Source organism: Pan paniscus, chromosome 22, assembly GCF_029289425.2.
Source record: "Pan paniscus chromosome 22, NHGRI_mPanPan1-v2.0_pri, whole genome shotgun sequence".
Taxonomy (NCBI): Eukaryota; Metazoa; Chordata; class Mammalia; order Primates; family Hominidae; genus Pan; species Pan paniscus.
In genome coordinates, this window is record NC_073271.2 from 37,610,302 (window position 1) to 37,619,789 (window position 9,488).

The 9,488-nt window shown below is 43.0% G+C and overlaps 1 non-coding gene across 1 annotated transcript; it reads left to right on the plus strand.

Annotated features, from left to right (window-relative positions):
* The first annotated feature begins 704 nt into the window (after nt 1-704).
* Nucleotides 705-825, plus strand: LOC112438125 (small nucleolar RNA SNORA32). Its single transcript, XR_003026605.1, has one exon. It is a non-coding gene; the product is annotated as a small nucleolar RNA SNORA32 (small nucleolar RNA).
* The last annotated feature ends 8,663 nt before the right edge of the window (nt 826-9,488 follow it).

Genomic DNA, 9,488 nt, shown 5'->3' on the forward strand with positions numbered 1-9,488 from the left:
GAGGGACAGGAGGAAAACAAGGTGAAGGGGGTGCTTGGGCTAAATCGTGGCCCCCAAAATCCATATGTTGAAGTCCTAACCCCCGTACCTCAGAATGTGACCTTATTTGGAAACAGGGTCTTTGTGGAGGTGATTGAGTTCAAATGACGGCATTAGGGTGGGCCTGGTCCGATCTGACTATGTCCTGTAAGACGAGGAGATGAGGACACAGATGCACACAGAGGGATGACCCTGTGAGGACACAGGGAGGAGATGCCATCTGCAAGCTGAGGAGAGAGGATTCAGAGGAACCAGCCCTGCCAATAACTTCATCTTGGATTTTCAGCCTCCAGGACTTTGAACCAATAAATGTACGTTGAAGCTCCCCACCTGTGGGATTTGTTATTGCCGCTCCATACAAGTGGGGGCCTGGGAACCTGGACTCATACAGGTCAGGGCCTGGGAACTTGGGAAAATCGTGCATCGCAGAGTGGGGCCCAGGAAGCCACTGCTGCTGGGGGTCAAGTGAGAGTAAGGCTGGGAATGTCCCTCCTTCCCCATGAGCGTTCTGAATTGTTTTCTGATAATAACGGAACAGATATGTTTGGAAATAGTTTAAAATCTGGTACCGTGACTGGTGCTTCACATATTTGTTTGTCTCAAAACACACAGAGAGATAATCTATATAAGGAGAAAACAAGAAGACACAGACTGGAAAACAGATCTGGTTGTTACCAAGGCATTTAGCATGCAATTTCTCATTTGCTGTGGACACGACGAGAAGAGAATTCCTCACTTGGTTTTCTGTCTGCCACCTTGCTAGCGATCAGCCCACTGGGAACATTTTATTAACCTCTTATTAAACTTTTATTAGTTTTACTTCCATTGCCTAGATAATCACTGTCCAATGAACACAATGCAAGCTAGAAAAAAAAACAAACTACTGAAAATCCAGATGGACACCTTTTGTGGGGCAGAAATGGAACAGAAACGCTTAGCAGCAGCAGCGAGGGACATTGCAGCCACCAGCTGAAGAAGGGCTCCTGCCCCAGGGGTCCGGCGTGGTTTGGGTCTAGGGGTCATGGGGCCAAGAGGGCATCCAGAGAGACAAGGAGTCAGGGTCAGAATCAGACTCTGGGAGTGCAGGTTGAAATGAGACTGCTGCAGACCTCCCTCCTGAAATGTTTGTAGCAAACTGGTCCCCAGCAGGCCTGGGGACAAGAAGGTGTCTCAGCAGGATGGGAAAAACTGAGATGCTGGGCCAGGGACACTCCGCTGACTTCTAGGCAGGGGTTGCGAATGTCACGGTGAGACCTGGTCCTGGACGGAGACCAGCAGGCAGGGGGAGGCAGTCACAGAAATCCACAGAGAGAAAAGAAATTGCATAAGGAGATGGCACTCCTCAAATGGGGTGGGGCACCACAACTCCAGAACAAATGCCAATGCAGGCCACAGATGAGAAAAGCCATCATTAGAATATGCATCTTAGCTGGGTGTGGTGGCACGCACCTGTAGTCCCAGCTACTCGGGAGGCTGAGGCAGGAGAATCGCTTGAACCCAGGAGGCAGAGGTTGCAGTAAGCCAAGATCGTGCCACTTCACTCCCGCCTGGCAACGAGTGAGACTCCATCTCAATAAATAAATAAGTAAATAATTGAGATGGGTTCTCACTATATTGCCTAGGCTGGATTCCAACCCCTTTGCTCAAGGGATCCTCCTGCCTCAATACAAATACCAATTTTTGTATTTGTAGTAGAGACAGGGTTTCACCATGTTGGCCAGGATGGTCTCCATCTCTTGACTTCGTGATCTGCCCACCTTGGCCTCCCAAAGTGCTGGGATTACAGGCTTGAGCCACTGCACCTGGCCAATTTGTTATTTTTTTATAGAAATGAGGTCTCACTATGTTGCCCAGGCTAGTCTCAAACCCTTAGGCTCAAGCAGTCCTCACACTTCAGCCTCCCAAAGTGCAGGGATTACAGGCATGAGCCACCATGCTTGACTTCAATTAAAAAAAAATAGGCATTCTTTCCAGGAAAATTAATTTTACAGAAAATCTGACATAGATTTTAAAATAGGTATGTGAAGTCCGCTCACAGAGATAACTTCTATTTCTCTGTTTGGATTTCATGATGCCCCCGGAGTATCTTTTATGCATAGGAAAGACGATTTGCAATGACTTTTTAAAAAAATATATTTGATGTTTCAACAGCTACAAATTTTAAAACATGGTTTTTCCTTAGGCTTTCATGTTTAATTCCTCTTGTTCTACTTAGAAATCTGGAGAATTTTGATAATTACTCAGAAAAGGGGCTTTACAATTTTTGTTTATTAAATGTTCTCAAATGTTTTGAATTGCATTTATCATTTTTAAATATTTTTAGTTTCATTTTAAGTACTTCAGTTGTCTAACAAAACTTTTTCAAGTACATGTGTAATTTTAATAGCATTCATTTATAAATGTGGTTATGTGTAAGCTCTCTTAAATAGTTTAGTATTGTTTCAAGAAACAGAAGAGGTCTGTTTTCAGCTTGATAGCAAAGATCTAAATTAATGCCTCAAAAACGCACTAGGTTGCAATCACAAGTCCAATTTGCTATATTCTCAAGTAGTCCAAACTGTCTGAAATATTACAAACATTTTAAACCCCTAATTTACACAGGTTATTCCTTAACTTAATTTTTTAAGTGTTGGTTCTCTTGTTTTTTCATTGTCTTTGTTGGGGATTTGATAAAATTCACCCTTTTTGGGGCCTGCAGCTTGTACAATTTCGGGGCTCTCTTTAAGAGAAAGAACACACATTCATGACTATGAAGTGAGCTCCAGGGACTCCGAAGGGGCACACGCTGTTAAAGGGCCTGAAGCTTCAACTTCATTGATTTCATGGTAAATTCAACTATAATTTCTATGTTTCTTCAAAGACTTTCCCGGGGTTAAAAATCACTTACCTATCAAGTAAAACAATTTCATATTCAAAGCAAGCGGTGGTGATCCACCCAGGCCACGTTGTCACTGTCCTCACAGTCCACCAGTGAGGGCTCTCACTCTGTCTGTGACACCCAAGGGACCTCCAAGTGCTAACCATCTGAAACAAACCGAGGTCTGATGAGGGATGCTGCAGTGATTCTTCAGAACATTATGGACGGTGGGGAAATCCCAAGACCACCAGAGGGAGCAGATGGATTCAGGAACAAATGTTAGCAGTCAGCAAACTTGGATCACCAGAAGCAGACACCGGAAAGAGGAAGAGCTTCAAAGCACTGAGCAGAAAAACCCACCCAGTGGAATCTTATACCCAGCAATAGTTGATTCAAGAGTGGAGTGGAAATAAAAGTATTTTCAGATAATAAAAAATTAGTCGCTTTCCCACTTACTGTCTCCCATTAAAGGGATATTAATATAAGTCGTTGAGTAAGAAGCAAATTGAAACTAGGAAGGGCTGATCACAGTGGCTCATGCCTGTAATCCCAGCACTCTGGGTGGCCGAGGTAGGCAGATCACCTGAGATCAGGAGTTCGAGACCAGCCTGGCCAACATGGCGAAACCCTGTCTCTACTAAAAATACAAAATTAGCTGGGCGTTGTGGTGCATGCCTGTAATCCCAGCTACTCAGGAGGCTGAGGCAGGAGAATCGCTTGAACCTCAGAGGCGGAGGTTGCAGTGAGTGGAGATCACGCCACTGCACTCCAGCCCAGGCGAGAGAGCAAGACTTCGTCTCAAAAAAAAAAAAAAAAGAGAGAAAGAAAGAAAGCTAGGAAAAGACCAGTGATTGAAGAAATGAAGGTAAACATAGAAATGGATAAAATAATGGGAAATTAAATTTCCTCTTGGCAGAAAGAGTGGTAGGCAGAAAAACGGCCCCCAAAAGATGCCCAGGCCCTAAATCCCAAAACCTGTGAGTATGTTCCCTTACTTAGCAAAAAGCACTTTGCAAATGTGATTAAGGTTAAGAATTTTGAGACAGGAGACTATTCTGGGGTTTTTAGATGAGTCTAACATAATCAGAAATTAACCTTTCCAGGGTCAGGAGAAGAGAGGTGTGACTATGGAAGAATGGTCAGAGACACACGATGCGGCTGGCTTTGAGGAAAGAGGATGGGGCAGCCTGTAGAAGATGGAAAAGACAAGGAAACAGAGTCCCCTTTGGAATCTCTGGAAAGAAACGTAACCCCATTGGCATCTTGGTTTGGGCCCAGCAAGACCCATGTCAGACTTCTGGCCTGCAACACTATAAGATAATAAGTCTGTATTGTTTAGCTCACTCCATCTGTAGTAATTTATTGCAGAAGCAATAGGAAAAGCAAAACTAATACATCCACTCACCCGCCCACTCCCCACCCCCCCACGCACACCTATTTAGTGTGTTAAGAATGGTTAAACCCAAGCGGCAGGGGACAGCAGCAGTAGGAGTCCGCAGAGGCATGGCTAAGAGTGTCAGAGTGTCTCCTTGAGAAGGAGAATAGAAATGCTGATTTTCTTAATCTTTTCTCTTTTTTTTTTTTTTTTGAGATGGAGTTTCGCTTTTGTTGCCCAGGCCGGAGTGCAGTGGCGCAATCTTGGCCCACTGCAACCTCCACCTCCCAGGTTCAAGCGATTCTCCTGCCTCAGCCTCCCAAGTAGCTGGGATTACAGGTGCGTGCCACCACGCCTGGCTAATTTTTGTATTTTTAGTAGAGATGGGGTTCACCATGTTGGCCAGGCTGGTCTCAAACTCCTGACCTCAGCTGATCTGCCCGCCTTGGCCTCCCAAAGTGCTAGGATTACAGGCGTGAGCCACCATACCCAGCCAGATTTTCTTAATAGTTTAAAGAAAATTTGTGGTGACTTAAGCATATTAAAGAAGGACCATCTCTAAAGGAATTGAAACTTATAAAGCTCCAAAGCAGGAGAAGGGAGAAAAGGGAATGCAAAAATTTTATTACTTCAACAGAAAGTAGAAGAGGAGAGAAAAAGGGAATGAAGAAAAAATTCAGTCAGAAATCAGAAGGTGAACTAGAGAAATCCCAAATATATTAGCAACCACAAAAAAGTGTAAATCACATACAAAAGATGGGAATGATCAGATTGAATAGAAAAACAAAATCCAGCCATATGCTGTTTAAAAGACGTAAGCCCAGGTAATGTGTTTGTGAACAATAACCTAAAGAAAGCTGCTGTAGTCATATGAGAATTAGACAAATAAAATCCCAGGGCTCAGAATATGCTGCCCCAGAATAGGACACCCTGGCACACTGAGTATTTTAAGGTGAAGGAAACTGAGAATCTCGCAGAAGCAGGACGTTCGCTCTCTGAGCTTCCTCCTTCCTTCTCTCCTGGAATAGGTCATAAGACCCTCATCCCAGAGGACTCCTCCTCTACCCGGAAGAAAGGAAGGAGGACACAGAGATGCCAAGAAGAATCTGAACAAACAGGTCTGGCTAAGCTCCCTTAACCTTCATTAAACGTATTTTAAAAACTTCATAAACCTTCACTGTATTACCATTAGATCAAACCCTGTTTGTCCCCTGTCATACTTTTCCACAACTGTTTATAGAAATACACAGTTTCAGCCAGGCATGGTGCTTCACACTTGTAGTCCCAGCACTTTGGGAGGCTGAGGCAGGAGGATTGCTTGAGCCCCGGAGTTTGAAACTAGCCTGGGCGATATAGTGAAATCCTGTCTCTACAGGAAAAAAAAAAAAAAAAAAAAAAGCTGGGTGTGCTGGTGCATGCCTGTGGTCCTAGCTACTGGGCAAGCTGAGGTGGATCACGTGAGCCCCAGCATGTGAGGCTGAGGCTGCAGTGGGCTATGATGGCACCAATGCACTCCAGCCTGAGCAACAGTGCAAGACATCGTCTCTAAACAAAACAAAACAAAAAATACACCATTTCCCTGCTTCTGTGGGTCTTTATTTCTGAAGGCTCTCGTGTGACATAAACCTGACACTAAATAATTTTGTATGCTTTTCTCTTCTTACATCTGTCTTTCGTTATAGGGGTTTGGGCCGTGAACCTAGCGATGGGTGAGAAAAATATATTACTTTTTCTCCCCTATTAGATTTTAAAGGAAAAGGCATAAGCAGGGATAAAGAACTCCATAGAAGAATAAAATGGCAATCTACGATCTTTTAAAGGATACATGTAACATATATTAAAATTGATTACATAACATGTTACAAAGTATGTAAGTACTTTGTAAGGAAACAATTAATAGAGTTCCCTATACAAGCTAGTAAATGTAATAGAAACCTACAAAACAATAAAGAGAATCAATCAAACTGGTTCTTGAAATGAACAAAAAGCATAAAATAGATAATTTCCCATCAAGACTGACCAAAGAAACAAGAGGAAAGGCACAAACTACGTAAGAATAATAGGGAAGATAAAAAGAGAGATTAAACATTTTAACAAAATATATACATGACTTTATATTTGTACACTTTAAAACTTGCACAAAATGTGTACACTTCTAAAAAAAAAACCAAATCGCCAGAATTAACTCAAGAAGAAAGTAAAAGCCTGAGTAAATCAATGCAACCACTAAAGAAATTGAATCTGCATCAAATACCTCCTTACAGCCTAAAAAGATACTAAGCCCAAATTTACAGAATTTTTTTTCTTTTATCAAGAATTCAAAGAACGCTTATCTTATGCAAACAGTTACATAGACTAGAAAAGAAAGTTGAAGCATGTTGGGTCTGAACACCAAAACCAAATGAAAGCAGTGTAAGTTAGATACTAATCTCAATTATGAACTTAGATGCAAATATTTTATTTACATACATAAATAAAATATCAGCAAACTAGATCCAGCAGTATATATTTAAAAAACTTAAGACCAAGTAGGATTTATCATAGCAATGCAAAAGTCTATTAATTGTATAAACTATCTTTACAGATGCTCTCTATTACCAGTTCTGGTCAATATTGTGCTAGATTCTAGCAAGCAAGCAAGCAAGCAAGCAAGCAAGAAAAGAAACTGGAGGGAAGGAAGAAAGGGAGGCAGGGAGGAAGGGAAAGGAGGGAAGGAAGGAAGGAAGGGAAAGAAAGAAAGAGAAGGAAGAAAGGAGAGAGAGAGGGAGGGAGGGAAAGAAAGAAAGAGAGAGAGAGAAAAAGAAAGAAAGAGGAAAGAAAGAAAGAAAAGAAGGGAAAGAAAGGAAAGAAAAGAAAGAAAAAAGAAAGAAAGAGAAAGAACGGAAAGGAAAGAAAAAAGAAAGAGACAAACTGGAGGAGAGGAAGGAAGGGAGGGAGGGAGGGAGGGAAAGGAGGGAAGGAGGGAAGGAAGGAAAAGAAAAGAAAGGAAAGGAAAGGAGGAAGGAAGGGTTAAATCAAGTTTAGCCTCAAGCTGCTCCTTACGTATTTTAAGTTCAGCCCAAAGGTTTCTCTGTACCTGGTGACTATAACCTAAATGGAGTTGTAAGCAGACCATAGCCTACTCTCGTGCCAGTCACTGAGTTTTGGCCGATCAAAGGTGGCCAACTGTTCGAACCATGTTCAAATAAGACAAATGCCGAGCTGTAACCAAGGTGGCTATTTCTGTACCTCGCTTCTGTTTTCTGTATGTCACTTTCCTTTTCCTGTCCTTAAATTGTCTTCCACCACGTGGCTGTGCCGGAGTCTCCGAGCCTACTCTGGCTTGGGAGGCTGCCCCATTTGCAAGCTCAATTAAACTTTGCTCAATTAAACTCTGTTAACTTTAGTGGCTAAGGTTTTTTTTTTTTAGAAGAAAGGAAAGGAGGAAGGAATTACAGAGGAATACGAAAAGCTGTCATTATATGCAGTAGATATAACTGGCTACTAGAAAATGCAAGACTACTAGCACTAACAAGAGAGTCTAGCAAGGTTTTGGATACACAATCAGCATATAAAAATTAGCAGCAGGTGTTTACACCCCACAATGTAATCCAAAAAAGGATTCCATATAATTGCAGCAAAAATTATTTGATCCCTAAATCTAACAAAAAATCTGCAAGAGAAAACTTAAAGCTGATTTAAATAAAAACATACCATGCTAATAAACAGAAAGACTCAATATCATAATGATGTCAATTCTGTTCTTTCCAAATGAATCTGCAAATGCAATGCCATTTTGAGCAAAGTTTCTAAGGGCTTTCCAAGTGTCTTGCCAAGCTGATTATAAAATTCATATGAAAATCAGAAGTCCAAGAGTTTTAAAGAAGGAAAATTCATCTTCCTAGGTATCGTAATTCATCATAAATACATAAATTAAAACAGTATGGAACTGTTCAGAGAACAACAGACAGACCAATGGCATAAAACAGAAATCCAAGAAACAGACTTTCAATTGGTGGCAAATTGGTCCTGAGGCCAGGTGGCGTGACAAAACAGTGGGGGAATACTTGGTAAATGCTACTGAGGCCCAGCTTTGTGAGGCAGGGGGTTTTGAGAGTGGGGAACACCAAACTGGCCTGAGGCAGAGGAAAGCTGACTTGCTTTCTACCTGGCCCCCATCCCCAACACTCCCCAGCCTGGGGACCACTTCTATTCTAGAGCGACAGATTTGCTTTATAAAAACAGTTGCAGTTAGAACTGGGCCATGCTGGGAGGCTGCTGGCAGGGAAGCTGGCAAGAACTCAGGGCTGGGTAGAGGCTCTTGGGGGTGCACGGACAGGAGACACCTGTCTCCTTTTCTGGGGTGCCAGGAGTCCTGGCCGGTGATGGACAGGAATAAGCAGAGGCCCTGAGAGTGGCAGCTGACTTATTTTGGCATGGGTGCACAGTTGCTGAGCTGTTTCCTCTGTGGGTGGCCCAGCTCCCAACCTGAGACCTATCTGAGCATCCATTGCAGCCTAGGTTCTGCTCTTACCTAAGGAATCCTTACAGCCTTCAAGGTTTGTGGAATCTCTATTTTATAGAAAGCAGCAAATGTGCTCAAAGAGGCTAAGTAACTGGCTTTTTTTTCTTTTTTAATGGAGTCTTGTTCTGTCACCCAGGCTGGAGTGCAAGGGCATGATCTGGCCTCACTACAACCTCCGCTTCCCCGGTTCAAAGGGATTCTCCCACCTCAGCCTCCCAAGTAGCTGGGACTACAGGTGCGCACCATTATGCCCAGCTAATTTTTATATTTTTTGTAGAGCCAGAATTTTGCCGTGTTGGCCGGGCTGGTCTCGAACTTCTAGCCTCAAGTGATCCACCCGCCTTGGTCTTGCAAATGCTGGGATTACAGGTGTGAGTCAACATGCCTGGCCCCACATGCTTTTTAAAGCAGCTTGGCTGGGATTTGAATGCATGAGCTTCTGACAACACAGGTCAAGAAACAATCTCCCACCATACCCTCTTTAAGAGGCCACCAGCACTTCTGTTAGAAGTTGCAGCAGAGAAAGGATCCTTTAGGCACATCTCCCAGATCCTTGCGAAGAGGGGCAAAGGGAACTTGGAGGAGGCCAAGCTCCTGGGAGAAGAACTGTATCTAAATGCAGATGTCCTATTGTTGCCGTCAGAGAAGACACACCCGAAGCTGAGACGGGGCTCTCCCAGAAGTGAAGGAAGATTTCTTAGTAAAAGTTTGCA